This window comes from Heterocephalus glaber, unplaced genomic scaffold (genome assembly GCF_053883595.1).
Source record: "Heterocephalus glaber isolate CG9 unplaced genomic scaffold, H.glaber_assembly_v1.0 deba00001600, whole genome shotgun sequence".
Taxonomy (NCBI): domain Eukaryota; kingdom Metazoa; phylum Chordata; class Mammalia; order Rodentia; family Bathyergidae; genus Heterocephalus; species Heterocephalus glaber.
The window spans coordinates 32,265,847-32,285,727 of record NW_028258372.1 but is presented as its reverse complement, the minus strand read 5'-3'; the positions used below and the strand labels follow the sequence as shown (position 1 = coordinate 32,285,727).

The 19,881-nt window shown below is 31.6% G+C and overlaps 1 long non-coding RNA gene across 1 annotated transcript in view; it reads left to right on the top strand.

Moving 5' to 3' along the window:
• Positions 1-340: 340 nt before the first annotated feature.
• Positions 341-19,881, top strand: part of LOC147823163 (uncharacterized) — a 30,232-nt gene continuing 10,691 nt past the window's right edge. Inside the window, exon 1 of the long non-coding RNA XR_015444203.1 lies at positions 341-728. This is a non-coding gene — a long non-coding RNA (uncharacterized LOC147823163). The remainder of the gene's footprint in view (positions 729-19,881) is intronic.

Genomic DNA, 19,881 nt, shown 5'->3' with positions numbered 1-19,881 from the left:
AACATTTTATTTTAGGTATGATTTTAAATATATTACTTAATCATCAAAATAATTAATAACTATTTATTAAATAAAATAATATAAACAAAATATTATAAATAAAATAATTGATAAAGTGCATAAATAAAAACTTTCTTCTGAATTTTTATATTGAATACAGTAAAACATTGAATTATGAATAACTTGTTCTGCTTCTGTTCCTCAAGATGAACAAATATTTCTAAGAAATTTTAAATTGATTAATGAGCAATGTCTTGCAATAACATTAGTGCCTGACACCAAACATAAATTATGGCTGAGCCAGTGGTTCTCTTTCTCCCTGCAGGATTGTGGGTGATCATCTCCCAAACAGCAAGAGGTCATACAGGAGCTCCAGTCTGCAGAGGAGGGCCAGAAAAAGGCAGAGAAATCCCTCACTTCGAACCAGATTAGGGAGATGAGTGAAATGTTGGAAACTGCAAAATTTTAAAGAAAAGCACCATCTGAATAAGGCTGTAGCACCTTGAGCAATGAATCTGTTTAACAACAATTCCAAGTCACATTTCTGTGAAAACTTCAAAAGGGCACAAAAGTAAGTGTCATCAGACAGGTTTCTTGGTAGAGATGGACGAAAAGAAAAAGATTCTATTGAGTCAATAAATAGCAGTGATGCCATTAGTGGTAGTCAAAGTCATCCTACACAATAACCTGTTTTGTCTCCCTCACGCCAACCGCTAAGGTTTTCAAAGGTAAGTGCTGGTTAATTTGTTTATTTTTCTTTACATTTTTTATTTTCTTCATTACACTGTATTCTATTAGAGTATTGTAATCATTTTTATATGAGTACTTTTGGGTTGAGTTTCCATTATTTGTTATGGGGCAATACACTTTGACATACAAGTGATTTAAATTACAAGCATGTTTCCAGAATGACTTATGCTTACTAAGGTTTTACTTTATTTGTCTAAAAATGTTGATAATTCAAATACCTATATTTATTAAAATATAATTTGTTTCCTTTTTCAATGTATTTTATATAAAACCATCATATTGGATGCACATGCATTTTTCGTGCATAGAATAATCTCCAAACCCTGAGAAACGATGTATACTGTATTTGAAAAGCATCCTAAGGAAGTTTAATAAGGGGGAGTGGTAACAATCTCTGAGACATGGAGGGGCAAAAAAGATTTCAACTTCTGGTTTAATTTGGAGATCATATTGGAACCTGATCTCCCTGACACTAATGCATTCATAACAATGCATTTGTCCCAGATTCACCCAAAACAGGGCAACACATAAATGGATGTTGGGCATCTATTTTTTTCTCATTTGTGCAAAGCAGTGTGTCATTTCCTTTTGGGTCATATATGAAAAGCCCGAAAGGAAGAGCTCAATCTTAATCAAGCACAGTCCTTTGTTCTAGAAATATACATAATTAGGACAGCAAAGAATAACAGTGTTTGTACATGGGAGCTCGGAGCCCATGACATTTAGGCACAGTGAGGTTACTCAATCAAGCTGTTATCTATTCCACTATCAAAATGTTCCAGGACAGTCTATTTTGAGGTCTTTCAGTGTGAAGATTTTTTTCAAATTCAGCTTCTCACTCAAACCATTGTCTTATAGGATTAGTTTCATGTTCACAGGCATAGTTTCATGATCCAGTTAGTAAAACATGAACCAGATGAGACCCTTGGGGCTACTGTTGATCATATTTTCAAGCCTGTGTTTAATAACATTATTGTACCATAAGACAAGGGTTTTAGTTTTCCTTTTCTAAAAAATGATATAAATTGTGGATCTAACAGGATGACTGTTCTATTTCACTCTTCAAAGTTAATTTTATACTCCTCATAGATTTAAAAAAATGGAGATTAAATTATGTGTAGACTAATGTTTTCATATTTATCTATGGTTATAAAAAACATGGATTATAATGGAATGATTTGAAATTTCTCAGTCAGAGAAGGCTGTCATTAACAATAATATGGCTTCTTAAGAATTTTCTCAGCTCTAATTTCTTTACCTGGAAGAAAGGGCACCATTATGAGTACTGAAATATTAGGAAGGAGTTAAGAACATGCCACCCCAATGTTCTGCTCTGGCATATTGACTACTTTAAATTAAAGGCATTTCAAAATGCAACAAAGTAGGTCAAAGGTGGAAGTTGTCTTCCCCACCCAGGAAGGAAAGTATCCTCCGTGTCACTGAGGAAGGGGAGTCGACAATGAAGAAAATCTATGTACAAAGAAATCATGTGCAACTATCTATTACCTTCTTGTTACTTTCCCACCAAATTATCTACCTGTGATAAAACCCTGTGTGTCAACACACATCATAATTCACTGCCTTTTCTGATTCGCTATGTAATTGTTTACCTCTAATTCAAAATGTTTGGGCTATGATTTCCTTATGAAATCTCCTGTGCCATATAAAACTTTTACTACATAAGCTTGTGTGCTTTTCTCTTATTGATTTTGGGAATCAAACATTTAGCACAGGCTCTGATACACAGCAAATGCTAAATAAAATATACCTGCTGGTATTATTAGATAATAAAATAAATAGATAAATAAATAAATAGCAAACAGTGAAAAGCATGTAATATGTTAGAGATTGCATGTTTCATATCTACCAGAACTAATTTGTTTTGAAAATGTTTCTTTCCCTTTATAAGAAGTGTAGGGTATAGCACTAAGTGGTTTCCAAATAAGGTTTGCCAAGTTAAAAAAAAAAATCAATTGATGGTTTGCTGTTTATCTCAAAAGAATTTGACATGTGGTTGAGTCTAAAGGCAGTGAAGTATGACAATGTTGCTCCATTTCATCCAGTGTCAAGTGGGGCAGTTCTTTTGCAATTCATTAACCAGGCAGTCTTGCGAATGCAAAGTTACAGGAAAAATAGATGTTGACACATTGTTTGGTACCTTAACTGCTTTTCCTTGCCAAAGACTCTATTTGTCACTTTAAAAAGCACAGATACATGAAAGGATTTTAAACATAAAGGCAATATTATTTTTATTAAAAAATAAATTGTGATAATTCTTCAAGGAAGACATGATATTAGGAAATTATTAAATTTTTAAAAATATTCACAGCAAGGTATTAAAGACATAGTAAGGCTAACTTTATTGAAGGGATGCCATGGAGGTAGGTGTACTCACCATAACAACGGGGTCTTGCAGTGGAAGAGAGAGAGATGGGATTCATCTCTGATTGCAGCAGAGACAGTGGAGATTGACAATCAAGGAGCAAGTGGGATTTATCTAAATCAAAATTATCAAGAAGAACAATCAGGTAGAAGGGAGACTCGTTAGACCAACTCAACAGAATTCTTGGTGAATGTAATTCAACATGATAACATACAGTGCGCATATAACAAGCGTGTGAGGTTTTTACTAAACTGATTTGCCAGGAATTTTGCTCAGTCTAAATTCTGCAAAGGCAGAGAAGAAAAAGCAAGGACTCATCTATCCAGGAAGAGGGTGTAAAGGACTCTCACTCAACTTTCAGTAGAAGGGTAAAATGTTTGTTACATTTCATAGTAAACCTTCCTTGATAGAAAAATCAAATATTTCACTTGTAATTTTAAACGTGCATATAAAATTTACTCTTCCAGGTGCACTATACTTTTACAAACATATGTCAGCAAAAGAGGTCACAAAAAGCAGCTAGACTGCTCACATACAAGTCACTGAAAAGGATCAGGACAGATCTGGATATGAAATATGTTCAACTTCTTATATGCTTCATGTGCATTTTCTTTTATAAAACAACTTAAGAGGAGTCTCCACTACAATTTTTATGATATTTTTAAGATTTCATCAGAATTTTATTTTTTCTGGATATAGTTTCCAAATCATAACAATTTCTTTTTCCCTGGAATCTGCTTTCTCTATACAGTGCTCATATCCACTGTGGGTGCAGGCAAAAGAACATCACTTCCAAGAAGAATTATGTTGAGGCCTTACAACTTAATAGAACTGTCTGTGGTGGATTCTTAAATTAGTTTTAATCAGTTACTTCTTTCTTCCTCCAAATTTCTAGTTATATGAATGCATATGGTTATAACATTATCTTGTGCCTGGCCCACGTTTATGTTTTGGAAATGGCCAGCTTGTTTTCTAGTTTTGAAAGTGCACAGAAAGACAAATTTTGCCCCTTTGGAGATTATACTTAGAAAATTCCATACATTATTGAAATTATTAAAATAATTAGGACTGTAAAATTTAGGATCTTTGATTAAGAGAAATTGGTGCTCTTTAAATTTTCTGAAATATTATGAAATTCTCTAAAGGACAAACGTTGTTGGATACTGAGAGGTTGAATGAATGTATTTTGTTTATGGGTGCATTTGAATCTTCAGGGCCAGAGAGAAGACTGCAATAGTCTAAGGAGTACTCCCCAAGATATTTTCCTGCTCTAAACCCTGGCACCCATTTGTGTAAAACTACATGGCAACCATAATTTACAAATAAACTTAAATTCAATCTTTTGAGATAAAGTTTATCCTGGAATATCTACGTGGGTCTTAAAGGTAATCACATGTATTCTTTTAAAAACAGGGCACTAGAACATTCTTAGGAGAAGGCCAAATGACCATAGAGGAAGAGATTGGAATGATATGGTCACAAACTGAGAAATGCTGGCACTATTACAAACTGGAAGAAAAAAGGAACAAATTATTTCCTAGAGCCTCTAAAAGAAGCAAGGTCCTGACAATCTCATGATTTCAGAATAGTAAAACTAACATTAAATATTTGGCTTCCACAACTATGAGAGAATGAAATTTAGTGGTCTTTAAACCCCAAGTTTGTGGCAATTTGTTATATCAGCTACAGGATACTAATGCAAGAGTGGAGCTCCCCTAATTTATACTGCCTATTGCTTTCTTTGAGTAAATAAGATGTGACAGGCCTGATCAAATTTGCCCCAATAAGACATACTGTCCTTCAAACTCCGATAGAGGAATGGTAACCATCTTTAAAATTTTCCATTATATTTGACATCTAACATGTAAACATGGCAAAAGATGCAAAGAAATAGTGAGTTTTTCTATATCCCTTTCTTCTTGATTGTATATTTCCACACCTTATAAAAATAAGCTTCTTTGACATTAAGAACCCACCTCACTCTCAGTTATGAAATAACGTGTGTTTTTGGTCATCTTTATAAGAAACTCAACTACACCTATTAGAGTGATGATGCTCAACTAATAATCATATACAGAAAGGTTTTTGATCTATGGAACTTACTGTTTTATAACTGTAAGGTTTCCAAAAGTTTTATTCAACAGATTCCAAATTGGGTCTAGTGAAACCCTTAAAATGAATAGTAATACAATTTATTAGAATTATTTCATAGGCAGTTAACTACTACTTAATAAATGATATAAACACTTTAAAGTATAAAGACTCATGCAAAAATGCATTTCTGGCTTTCTTGGTGATGGTGTTAATGGTAGTAGTGGTAGAGAGAAGTGGTAGTGGCAGTAGTGGTGGTACGTGTATGTGATGTACAAAATCAAATATAATACAGGAACAAGGATTTTTTTGTAGAAATGCCGGCTTTTTAAAAAAACTTTCTACAAATCATTCAAATTTCTGGAAGTACAAAAAGTTAGATTTTTTAAAAAAGCAATGTTTGACTTGGAGAGACATAAAAGTCACTAAAAATGCATTTAACTGACAATGTCATGCTCTTGTCAGCTGATTTGGGGCATAATGCTGAAGTGCTAGCCAACTACTCTACTGCTGATAGGTAGGAGAAATACTAAATGCTTATAATATGATTTGAATGCAGTTGGTGCTGGATATTTATCTTGACTTGAAATTCTATAGCTTAATAATATTTAGTGTTTTAAACAGCTGATAGTTTTTATTTTTGATACATACCTCTTTTTTACTTGTAGACGATATATCTTAAAGCAATTTAAGGTATAATTTCTTTGTTCACTACATTATAAAGATTTAGAATTCTTCACACTATTTAATCAAATAGATTGTTCCACCTAAGATAATTGGTTCAATTGTTAGCACATCAGGAAAATGAGTTAATGATTTTATGACCTTTTAAGTTTCATGGATGAGTACATTCAAGCCATACAATGGTTGCTTTATCATAACAGTATTAAAACAAACAGAAAACAATACATAAAAACAAACATGAAGACAGATGATTAAGACTATTTTCTCCAAAAAAATAAATGAAAATTATTAAAAAAGGCTCTAACCTAATTATCACAAAGACAGATCATGTATTTCCTATTCATTGTTTACACTTATTTTTAAAAGACAAATAAAATTTAAATAAATTTTTCATGTACAAAATTATTATTGATTTGTATTTATATTTGATGAAATCTCTATTTAGCATATATATTATACATCATGTAAAGATACTATGAAAAATAAAAGATAATTTGGAAATAGCAAAAATGAGAAATATTTATTACACAGTATGAACACAGCAACACACAAAAAGAAAATGAAATTTTCAGTGCAACAGAAGAATAATTTTGGGAATACATCTAGAAGTATGACACAGAGTGTTGCAGAACAAATTGAGAAAATGTAAAATTGTCTGGAATTCAAGATGTTAAGCAACTGAAATAAATGATGAGAGGAAAGAAGGGGGGAGAGCAAAAATAAGAAAAAATGAAGGAGGGAAGAATATAATTTAGGAAATAAAAAAATATTTTCCAGTAAAGTAGAACAGAAATTATCCAGATTTAACATACTGCTATGCATCCAAAAATGTAATCACACACACACACACACACACACACAATAACTCACAACACACAGTTGTAGGCTCAAATCATAAAATTATTTCACAGCAATATATAGATATAAAATATAGAAGTTTATGACAACCTTTGCATAATTTTTCTTGTTATTATTGTGGAGGATATATATATATAAAATAATACATTTTTACACTGCCATTTTTATGTCTCTCTACATACATATCAGGGAGAATATTAAAATATTTTCAAGTGTTACAGCAGCAAATGTTTCTATTTTTAATATATCTATTTCCCTTATGCTATTGCAAAATTTTCTGTTTCAGTCATATTTTTAAATGTTTTGATATATTTTATGTTGTATATTTAGAGAAAACTCCACATGTATGTATTGTGGTAAAATAAGAAAAGTGCATTCAAACTTGAGAAGACAAACAGACCTGAATTAAAATAGCAATTTACCTTCTGATTAACTGCTTGAACTTTTAACTATATGTGGATCTACATGATTGATTTTAAATCTAAAATAGAGATTATGCTTAGTTTGTAGATTGTGAGAAATATTTGAAGTACTTCACTTAGAGTCCTTAGTGCAAAATCTATAATAGAATAATTGAAAAAAAAAGTTTTGTTATTATCTGTTCCTTCTTTGCAAGACTCTTTTTGCCTCCAGTAACTACTGTTTTTATTCATTAAGCTTATTGATGCATTTTAGGTATAATTATGATCTTTGAAGATACATAATGATAAATTGTATTAAGTACTGTTATTCTGATTATTTTATTATGAAATTTGGTTTTAATTTTTATTTTGTTTTATTTACTATAAACCCATTATAATAATCATGCTCAGATTATTTTTTATTCTGACCAAGATCTTACCAGACTTTAAATATTTCATATACCCAAATTTCCTTTCTACAAAAAACAGTCCAGATACAAAGGTACATTTTGCCTCTGGATTAGGTGGAGAGTGTAAGATTTCAAACTGACCATAGTTAACTTAGAAAACTAGACTGGGTGCTTTTTAATCTTACTTGAAGATTCTCTTATTACTCAAAGTAAATTTAAATGAAGTAGGGAAAATTTATTCAAGAATAAAGCAGAGAGGAAGAGAAATTGAAATACTTGATCATATGATTAATAACTGGGAGGCAAAAAGATAGCTGCACCATCAGAAATATTCTGGACTATTTCATTTGATTGATTGATTGATTGATTGTTTTGTTTTCTCCCTCAGACTTGCTGGCGCTAACCTAACAGTTGCTTTATCAATCATGTGAAAGGTCACCTCCTCAGATGAGCAACCTATATAACAGCCATTCTTGCTTTTTACTTCCTTATGTATATTTTTAAGATAACTTTATCTTATTAGGCAATTTGTGGACTGTCCAATCCCTTTTACCCTTTAGCTCTTGATACATGTTTGTAATATATAATGTCTACATTCCTTGTGGGGAGTTGGTGCACGTATATAACACATCTTCATTCCTGTTTTCATCTCCTTTCCTTCCCTTTCTCCACTACCCCTGCATGTTTTGAGATCCTTCCCATTTAAGAGAAATCTGTCCCCCTACTTCCAATGGTCTATTTTGTATTTTGCTCTATGTTTATAATTCTGGTTTCTCATATAAGAGAAATCATAGAATATTTAAGTTATGTGTCTAATTCTTTCACTTAACATTATGGTCTCAGGATACATCTACTTTTCTACAAATGACTCAAGTTTATTTTTCTTTATGGCAAAGTGCCAGTAGTCAATTATGTGAAAAAACCACATTTTCTTTATCCATTTATCTGTTAATGGACATATAGGCTTTTTCCATGATTTAACTATTATGAATTGTTCTCCTGTAAACACAGGCATAAACCCGGCCTGGTGATGCACATATGTAATGCCAGCACTCAGAAAGCTAAGGCAGGAGGATCAGTTTGAACCCAGTCAGAGCTACATAGTAAGTTCAGGTCAGCCTGAACTACATAGCAAGACTCTGCCTTAAAAAAATAAATAAGGACTAAATAAATAAACAAACAAAAAGAAAAAGAAAAAAATGCGTATACATGTGTCACTGTAATATGATGTCTTTAACTCTTTCCAGAAGATACTTAGAAAGGGAATAGCTAAAACAAATGGAATTTCTAGTTTAAGATTTTTGAGGAATCTGTATACTGATTTCTATAATGTTTTTACTAGTTTACATTCTCACCAACAATGGCTCATTTGATTATTTGATTTCAATGGCAAGAGCACATGTTATTCATATCTGTTAAGTGTTGACTTTTTACTGCAAATCAAAACTAAGAAGGAAGCAGACAATTTGCTATACATGTTTGATTATATCAGTGATGACCTACTTATTTTACCACTAAAATCTTAATGGTAGAGGGTTAGGGACACATATGATTGCTTATGCTGCCTTGTAATTAACTATAAATAATATAAAACAAATACTAAAATCCATTATAAGAAAGATGTTGGAAGCCAAATATTATAAGGGTAGAAGCGGAAACAAAGACTGCAATGGATAAAATGAACAGAGAATTTTCTGAAGTATGAGATATTTTGTCAATCTTTATGTTAGTTTGCCACCTGAAGTTCACTCAACCAAAACACATTAGATTTTTTTATTCACAAGTTGATCTGAAAAACTATGTTCTTCTAGCTGAATAAATGGGGTCAAAGCTTAAATAAAATAGTTTCACAAAAGCTAGGATTTATTCCAAATGTCTGGACTACTGCTGTTTATTTAAATAAATTGAGCTGAGTGTTTTCATCAATCTTGTGATTGAACTATAAGACACTAGTAGTTGTAAAATAAATAGCTTTGTGAAAGCTTTTTGAGCTTTTTGAATATTTTTAAAATAAATATCCTTTGATTTCTCACAAATGTCTGAATTCCACCAAGTTATTTAAACTTGATAAACTGCAAAATTTATAAAAGTAAAAATAAAATCCTATTTATAGCTTTAAAGATCTAATAAAATAGATTACTCACAAAATATAAAATGGCAGGTGATATTTAATGTATAGTTTAGTTTGCAAGAAGAAAATTGTTACTTTAAAATCAAAACCTACTGTTAGAATTCCTGTTCTCTTCCCAAAATACATTAAATCACAAAAAAAATAAACATGTACTTTTTCCCTGGAAGGAGTGGCGTTTACATATTATGAGAGGAAGGGTTATATATATGAAATGATAATTAACACACATAACACTGCTTACTTAAAATAAACTCTGAGTAGTATATTCTTATTTGTGATTGTACATACAAAGGATTAACAATGATGTAGTATATCCAATGTTTAATACCAAAGGCAGTAACCTAAGAAAAAGAGATAAAGGGCCAGGGATTTAGCTCAGTGGTTTCGCCACCTGCTGCACAAGTGCAAGGACCCGAGTTCCATCCCTGGTACCAAAAAAAACTAAAAAGAAAAAAGAAAAAGAGATAAAGAAAATCACCATCCTTTTCCTAAGTACTTGGTAATTTGGATTTTATATTTGGAGTAAATAGTAAATAAATGATTCTAAATTTATATGATATTTATTTATAGATAGCTACAAATGTGAAGTTCATGTTTACTGGAGACAGCATTAGAAATCTAGAGAAGAGTATTTGGAAAAGCTACCATGGTCTTTAATACTCAAAACAAAAGATTTAGTCAGTTTTTAAAAAGGTAGTTGTGAGTAAGGGAATAAGGTATGGATGGAAAAATAAGCAGAACATGAGAACACAAATGCTCCCAGAGATAGATAGATAGATAGATAGATAGATAGATAGATAGATAGATAGATAGATATATCACCAGGAGGCATTCTTTGCCTCAATTTGGGGTCTGGAGAGAAAAGCTTCTTGTATTTGGTGCTAAAAATTATAACAGTATCTGTGATGAGGAGTCATTGATTGTTATAGTGCAGAAAGTTAAGACTTGGCATATATTTCTCTCTCTTTTTATCTCGGTTGGGGAATGTGACTTATTTTGGTCAAAAGAATTTTAGTGGAACACAAGCAAAGGACTGAATAGTGCCAAACACAAATGACTTACTCTGTTTATTTTAGTGTCCTGTCACTGACATTATGAGATAAAGCTGAGGAAGGTCTGCACCTTGTCAGACATGAGAAGAAGCCATCCACTTCTTACAGATTGGCTGGTATATCATCAGAAAAAAAAAAAAAGGATAAAGAGAAACCAAAGTTCTAAGTTGACCTCATGGGACCAGAAAATTCCCCAACAATATGTAGACTCATAGCTAAGTACACACTTGTTCTAAACCACTCAGTTTTGTGGTAGTTTGATACACAGGAAATGCTAACTGATCTGAAGATGTAAAAACTAGAAAATGAGTCAGAAGTTATTAAAATTGTCTTGTGAAAAGAGACAAAACATGAATTGACTTTAATGATTACTGATTGGAAGCAGATTAAACACCTGGTTCAGAGATGGAATTACAGGACGTGATCACCTAGATAGCACTGAGAAAAGCAATGCAGGTGGGTCACTCAATGGTAGAACACTCCCTGGCCCAGAAGAGGCTCTGGGTTCAATACAAGGTAGGTGGGGGAAAACAAACAAACAAAAAACACGCAAAAAAAATTCAATATGAGATAAAGTGGCACAGTTATGTATTTGAAATGAGTGAAGAAAACCAAGAAAATAAACTTTATTGCTCTTTTCATTTTTAAGGTATTCTTCACTTCATAAAAAATTGTAAGCTAAGACATGTGAGAAACAAATGAAATGGTCCACAAGCTATGCCGTGAAACATGAATATGTTTTTAGTTATATCAACTTATGATTGAAAAATGAGTCAACTTTTTTCCATGAAATATAAATATATATGAATATTTAATTACTGTAGATAATCATAGTTTTTACAAGACCACTACCAAAGACTCCTAAAAGCTAGCAATATAGTGCAAGTGTATTAAATAGAGCAAGTTAAAGATTAATAATTAGCTATTTTCATTCTACTTTTATTTTTTCTGCTCCTGTAAAGCAATATGAAACTTAAAGATGAAACTTATGTTGTAATCCCTAGTACTTAAATGATGAATAATGATTTAACTATTGAAAAGTTGTCTTAAGGATTTTGAAAAATCATTAAAATGCATAGCTAGAAGGTCTTCTCATAAAACTAGTCAGGATTTTTTTGAGGCAAGCGATATATCAGTAGCCAAATAATAAAGGTTTAGAGCTATTGCAATTTCTACCAAATTAAAACATAATGCTATGTCCTCATCCACCTTATTCATGGGATCTGCATCCTGTGACTTCTGCTTTCTCTTCAAAGTCAAAATGACCATTAAAAGTAAATGATTAGAATTCATTTGGTATATGAAGATAGCCATGAAAGTTTAAGGTTATTTTATATTTTTATACAATGAGTATCATTACATGCAAATTGAGATATATTATGAGATGACTGAATAGTGCATATTAAGTATTGGGAGAGAGGAAAGTTAATTATATATTAATTATAGTTTATCATATTTTAATATGATTTGGACTGTAAATAAATTTACTTTAGGTAAATGCAATTAATGATTTGCTACAATTATAACAAAGTCCAATGCTTATTGCAAACTGAAGCTATGTCTCTAAAATTTAAATCCCAAAATTTTTCATGCTAAGTAATCTAAATTTTCAACTGTTTGATACATATGTCTTTCTCTATATTGTTTCTCTGAATATTTTGATGAAATTTGTACTCTATGCCACCATTATTTTGAAAGTTTAAAATCTCTCCTCATTTCCAAAATGAAAAGAAAACACATTTTCCATAAATCCTCTTTAAAGAAGGCCTTCAATTCCAGGATTCATTTTGTTACTAATTCATACAATTACGAGTCCATTATCTCTAGATACTTAATTTTTGGCTTTGAAAATGTGTACAATGATTATTTAAGATATTCCATAAATATTTAAATTTACATTATAAAATTAATTGGTATATGTTCATTTAAACATAAGAAAATATCTTGATCATATTTTTCTAATTCATTTTTGGGATTAAGTAAGATATTTCTTATATATTTATTTGAGAACAGAATTTATACTTTTTCAAGTATTTTTCTACATAATAGGTACTAGTTTTGTGTATGTTTGAAATTCTGAATAAATTCCAGCCAGCCCATGTGGTGGGAAAATGTTTTTCAAGAAAAAAAGGAAATCCATTATTTTGAATTTGACATTCAATGCGCTTCAATAAGCCCCTTTTCTATTTTAAGGAAAGTTGAAATATAAATGATTAAAATGTTACATATTCCAAACTGAAAGATTTTATATTTGAAAAGGAAGCCTAAAACCTTCTTGTTGTAAATTAAAATTTTATAATTATATTTAATTAATATTTTCATTTGCACTGATATTTATGCTTTTCCTATACTCATTTTCACTGCTACTGTGCAGATTTTTAAAGAACATTCAATATGGCCAGTTATAAAATGTGTCATTTAACAATTAATTTGTGCTTCAGTTTTCATGATATATGTTAAAATCAGGTGCTTTTAGCAGATGAGTCTCACTGTGATTCCTCAGAAGCATTGCTGTTGATGTTTTAATATAGGTAACAAAAGACTCACTCTAAAAAAGCCCTGATTATTCCATAATAGCCCCAAATAACTTAAAACACATCATATAACATTACCATTGTATCCCATTGGTAGAATGAGTTTTATATCCAATTACAGTGGTACTTCGGTTCACCAGTTCTTTTGTTTGCAAACAATTTGGTTCATAAACAAGCATTTGGCAAAATTTTGTTTCTGTTTACAAACTCTCCATCAGGTGGCAAACCCCACCATGGCCATCTTTCCCACACAAACACAAACAAAGCCATCTTTTCTAAAATTGTAGAATAAATTAACTTAGTCAACTGAGGTACCACTGTACGTGTTAATAATCAATACTTTTGTATGCTCATCCTAAATTAGGAGTGTCCCGTGTACTTTAAAATATAATTTAGTAAATTTTCCTCATCTTATAGATAATTAAATTGATATATAGGGAATTAAAATGCTACAAGTATAGTATAGATTGTAAAGCCAGCCAGTGGCAATTCAGGAATATTTCCAAAATCTAATATATTCTCAATGGTCACTCTTTTCAATACTATGTAGTCTATTTGAGAGGGAAAAGTCAAATGTGAAAACATAGGAGCAATGAAAAATGTATGATTCAGATGGAAGAAAAAGAATCAAGAATAAATATAATTGAAGTACTTATTCTGATTTTACATTATATAGTATATTCTAGACTTTCTACATAAATAAAGCAGATGTTACATATAAAGACTGATTTGAAAATGAAATCTCTTTAAGTGTTCTGTTCCCTCCCTTTGTCACTGAGTCCTCATCCTTGGGGTCTTTGGGTTTGGCAACATCTTGAAGCCAAGCCCTCTTCTCTGTGTTTCATTGTTCTCAATCAGGACACTGGGCCACTCTAGGTCCCTGGCAAGTGTATGTAACTAGGGAGAGATACTAGCAACCATAGTTGCCTTTGGAATACAGTCTGCCTGACACATACTTTGGGAATTTTCATTGCCAACTTGAAACTAAAGTAGTCATTCTTGCTTTCTTTGCTGAAGGCAGAGGTATGGTCATTTCCTATCTGCCCCAACCAGGTTTCTAGACATCTCCCTCTGCTCCAAGGCCTGCATCAACTCTTACCCCAGTTATCATCTTCTCCTTTTATGCCTATAATTTCATTTGGGTTGCAGAACTTGAGAGTTGGTTGAGGGAAGAGATTCTCAGGAAACTGATAAGTGTACATTTTTCATGTTGCTGTGCTCATGATAAATGTGGTGTTCAACATGCAGGACTGGGTCATCACTTCACTTGCCTACAGAAAAGGGCATTAATGGGATAGGATTTGACATAGCTCTTTAATCTTGTGAACATACCATTGTCAAAATGATTCTGAAGGATTGGTACTGGCTTTGGATAAATTTATATCAGGCTATTTTCATGGCCTGATGGGTAGAGCAAATATCTTATTGACTCATGGGCTTGTTTTTGTCTTTCCTTTCGCTATTCAAAATTCATCTTGGAAAATTCTGTGTCTTAGAAATGATATCCAGTGCTCTCTCTGTTTCCTAAGTTTCAGCACAATGTCTTCCAGTTTGTTCTCTTCCTTAGCATGGTCTCCAACACTACCTGAGAATGGAGATCCATAATCTGCTCCTAGAAGCATCAGCAGTTTTGCCATGAAAACTCTTGTTACAGTAACTGAAATGAATAGACACTTCTCAGAAGAAATATAAATGGGCAATAAATATATGAAAATATGTTCCAAATCTCTGGTCATTAGAGAAATGCAAATAAAAACAGCCCTGAAATTCCATCTTATTCCAGAAAAAAATGGCTCTCATTAAAAAAAAAACAACAGATAATAACAAATCCTAGGCAGGCTGAAGGGAAAAATAAACCCTTCTACATTGTTAATGGAAATGTAAACTGTATAACCATTATGGGAATCAGTATGGAGATTCCTAAAAACATTAAGAGTAGAAATTCCATTTAACATAGCTATTCCCCTTCTGGGTATTTTCCTGAAAAAGTCAAAGACATCATATTAAAATGATACATACATAATAATATTTACAGCAACAGAATTCATTTTAGCTCAATCTTGAAAGTGGCTATGTCCATCAACAGATGAATGGATAAAGAAATAGTGATTTTTATATACAATGAACTACTACTCTGCCATAAAGAAGAAAAAACTTAAATCATTTATAGGAAAATGGATGCACTGTGAGATCATAATGTTAAGTGAAACAAATGAGATGCACAAGCTTAAGTGTCACATAGGTTTCTTATATGAAATACTAAACATATAAATAAATAGCCAAATAAAAGGTAGATAATAGGAAGTAGTGAGATAAATCTTTTGCAAATGGATGGCGACTGAGAGATGGAGGGAATAGGGAAACAAGGAGGAAGAAGGAGATGAAAACAGAATTAAGATGTAATGAAAGTTCACCAACTTCCTAGGAGGAATATAATCATTATGTACTGCAAACATGTCCTAATAAGAAATAAAAAATTGGAAAAATAGTTAGAATTATAAGAATTTAGGGAAAGCCTGAAATATCAAAGATTTCCCTTATCCCAGATTTATTTTTCGTGATTTCTGGTAAGTTTTGTTTTGTTCCTATTTTTTGTTTGTTTTTGCTTTGTTTTGCATTTTCAATTGGGATAGTTTCATTTCTTAAATCTTCAAAGTTTCCAGTGTGAGTATTGAATGCTGAGAACTTTTAATCTGCCAACTCTTTCCTACATTTTGGTGCTACAGAAATAGTTTCAACCTCAGCTTGGGTATTCATTTTGTGGTATGTCTGAAAGGGAAGAGGATTGTTCTAACACAATTCCTAGTGATACAAACTAAATAGGATACTTTCTGAATCACAACAGCAACAACAAAAAACAGTTTCTGCTTCAAGCTTTGTAGGTCTGCATTACGACAATCACCATCTTCTCGACCCTACAAAGGATGCCTTCTCTTTCTCTGTTTATTTTTTCATATTTTGGTTTTCTTTAGAGTCCACCTTAATTTCACATATTAATTACTGAATATGTAAGACATTTAGAAATAAGTGCGAAAAAGTAGACTCCATTCATTTGTTTATTTAGAGCAATAAAGTTGATTTAAGCAACATAGACTCACAAAATTTTTAAGAAATGAGGTTATGTACTTCCAGGAGCTTTTTATCTAAGAGTTTGAATGATGTCAGTAATGGTATCTCTCATACATTCTCTGAACTCTGATTCTCTGATCTTACTCAATATGCAAAGAGAGAACATTTTTAGAGTGAAATGGCATAAAGCTGTATCATGTTAACAACAAAGGAGAGAGAGAGGTGAGTGAGAAAAAACAAAACAAAACACTTGTGCCACCACAGATGTCAAAATCCCCTTATACACTCTTCTGCCTTTCACATGTGTATTGATGCCCATCAACCCCAGAGAGTTTGAACCTGGGAAAAGAAATTTTAAGGGTGTGGCCTTAATGTATTACATAAAATGGAAAACGGACAAAGAGTTAAGTAATAATCTACAAACTGGGTCAAGATAGCACCTAAGAAATATGATATTATACTTTCTCTGAGTAAAATTAACTTCTATAACACAGGAAATAATACACCAAGCATAGCTTTGATTCCTAAATTCAAATGCTATCGCAACTTAGTTTCTTCTGGTAGAGGTATATCCTATTTTTCTGTGACCTGGTAAACATGGATGTGTGTGTAGTCTTTTAGTATTTTACTGATATAACTGTCTTTACCAGAATAAAAGATGATTTTAAAAAGAAAGACGGTTGTTTTTCACAATAGCTAATGGGAAGAAATAGGATAGGCTGCAGGAGACACTTATTCCAAAGGATCTTTACTAAGACATTCATTGATAATGTGAAATTATTGCCAGTGGCTATTTTGCACGACTTTTAAAATACATATTTATTTGTACGAAGTGTTCTTCCATTTACACACTTAGTATTTTATACTTAACTGAATAATTAGTAGAAATATATCATTGAATTTTAAAGATTATTGCATTTAGCTATACACTAAAAACTGCAAAATATTGGCTTTCTCATACCACATTAGAGTGTTAATGTTTTCTGAGAGACTATGCTCAGTTTTATACAAGATCATTTGACATTTAAATCATCCTCATTATCATTCTCTTTATTAAACTTTCCCCACTGTCATAGACCCTATTCATATGGACAAGAAATAAAAATACCTTATTGGAGCTTACTTCCAAAGAGCTTTGACCTTTCTTTATTATGCAAACTTTTATTGATTGCTTGGACTTTTCGTGTTATTTTTCAGTTGATCTGATTGTGTCATGACCTTTAAGTTTGGCTGATTATAAATCCTACCTCATTAGCATTTCATATGCTACTTTTCCCAGGAGAAGTAAAGATAAGTAATCAAATACAGGAATAGCGCTGAGTTTTATTATTATTTACAACAAATAGAGACTATCTAAGGTCAGGGGTAGATTTTCCAAAAGATGCACAGTTGTGTTCAGTCTATAAGTTTTAGTAATTTGAAACACAGAATTGATACACAAATATAAGCTCTTCCACACACAAACAGCTTTTCGATGATTATCTTTGAGGCATATTTCAAAAGAATATTTACCTTGAGAAGGTAGAGTCAGGTGATTTTTAAAGACCAGTTGAAAATTCTATTTAGTAATTTAAAACATTTAAAGATGTCAATTTGTTTTCTTTGAAAATAATGAAAGTTTTATTAAAACATAAAATGTGTCTAAGTGAATTGGGCCATTTGTTTTTAAATGTTTCAGACTTAATGTTATGTAGATTATTTGATCTATGCCAAGAACCAGAACAGTGACAATAACACAATTGTTAAAGATTTTATTAATATTTGATGAAGTAATAAATGTAGTAATGTCACAGGACACAAAATCGACATACAAAAATCTGTTGTGTTTTCTGTGCAGAAGCTTTTTAGCTTCATACATTTTCATTTAATTATTCTTTTCTGTTGTTACCTGGAGTTTTGATGTGATATCCAGAGAGTCATGACAAGTTCAATGTCAATGAAATAAGATGATCTATGAATTATGAAAAATATATCTGGAATTTGAGACAAGGTCTCACTCTGCAGTTCAGACTGACCCTGAACTCACTGTGTGCACCAGGCTAGCTTTGGACCTGCTCTGATCCTCTTGCCTCAACCTTCCAAATGCTGGAATTAGAGGCCTGTATCACCACAGCTGGAACACATAATATATTTGATAAGAGCTAAATATAATTATAATAATGTATAAAGACTTCAAATAACTAATTATCAATAAAATATTTTACCCAACTAAAAATTAGACAGAAGACTTGATTAGATATTTCTCCAAAAAAAGAAATAAAAAACAGTAAGCACATATCTGGAAAGAGACTCAATGTCACTAGTCATTGGGAAAATGCAATTCAAAACCATCGTGCTACATCACATCATCCTTGTTATGATGGCTACTTTCAAAAGGGTAAGAAATAAGAAGTGTTGATGAGCTAGTAAATGGAATCCTTGAACACTGTTGGTGGGAATGTAGACTGTGATACCCATTATGGAAACAGTGAGGAATTTCTTAAAGAAATAAGAAATAGAAATACCATGAGATGCATCAAACCCTCAGTAGTGTAAGTATGCAAAGAAATGAAATCTGCACTTCACAGGGCAGGGGATTTGGCTCAGTGGTTCTGCCACCTGGCCTGCAAGCACAAACCCTGGTACCAAAAAAAAGGAAAAGGAAATCTGCACTTTATAAAGATACCTGCACTATTATGCTCATTTCAGTGTTATTCACAATAAACAAAATGTAGAAACATGCTAGGTGTACACACACGTGAGTGCATACACACACACACACACGAATATTATTCAACCTTAAAATAAAAAAGATTCTGCCCTACATGAAGATACAAGAAGACCTCAAGCTAAGTGAAATAGGTCAACAGAGAAAAGAAATACGAGTTCTTGCTTACATGTACAATTGAGAAAAAAAGGTAAATCATAGACAAAAGAGAATAAATCAGTAGTTACCAGAGGTGAAGTGGAGGGAGAAATAAGAAGATACAATTCAAAAGATAGAAAGCAACATGAGGTAGGATATACAAGGCTAAAAATAATCTGACATACAACATAAGAACTACATTTCATTATAGTGTATTATACTTGGGAATTTTTATAAAAGTACATTTTAGGTGTATCACAAAACAAAGAAATGAGTTACATTAATTTACTTTACATTACTAACAATTTTACCCTACAAATTTATTTTATAAGATCATGTTGTGTAGCTTAAATATACAAAATAAAATTCATTTAAAAATTAGCAGAAAACAAAAATGTGATGAATTTTATTAATAATTATTTTGCATTGATTATATGTTTAAATTTTAATATTTTTGTTATAATGGGTTAGATAGATTCTTTGATTTATTAGATTTAATAAATAGAATGTTACAAATGTTAAATATCAGTTGCATTTTGTACCTTAAAAATGAAAATAAATAATCTCTTTTTTAATAGAAACAAAATTATAAGATACTTAGGAATATAAAAGGAAATAGACTAATTTTAGCTAATTTTACCTATAAACATATTTATATATTTACATATAGATA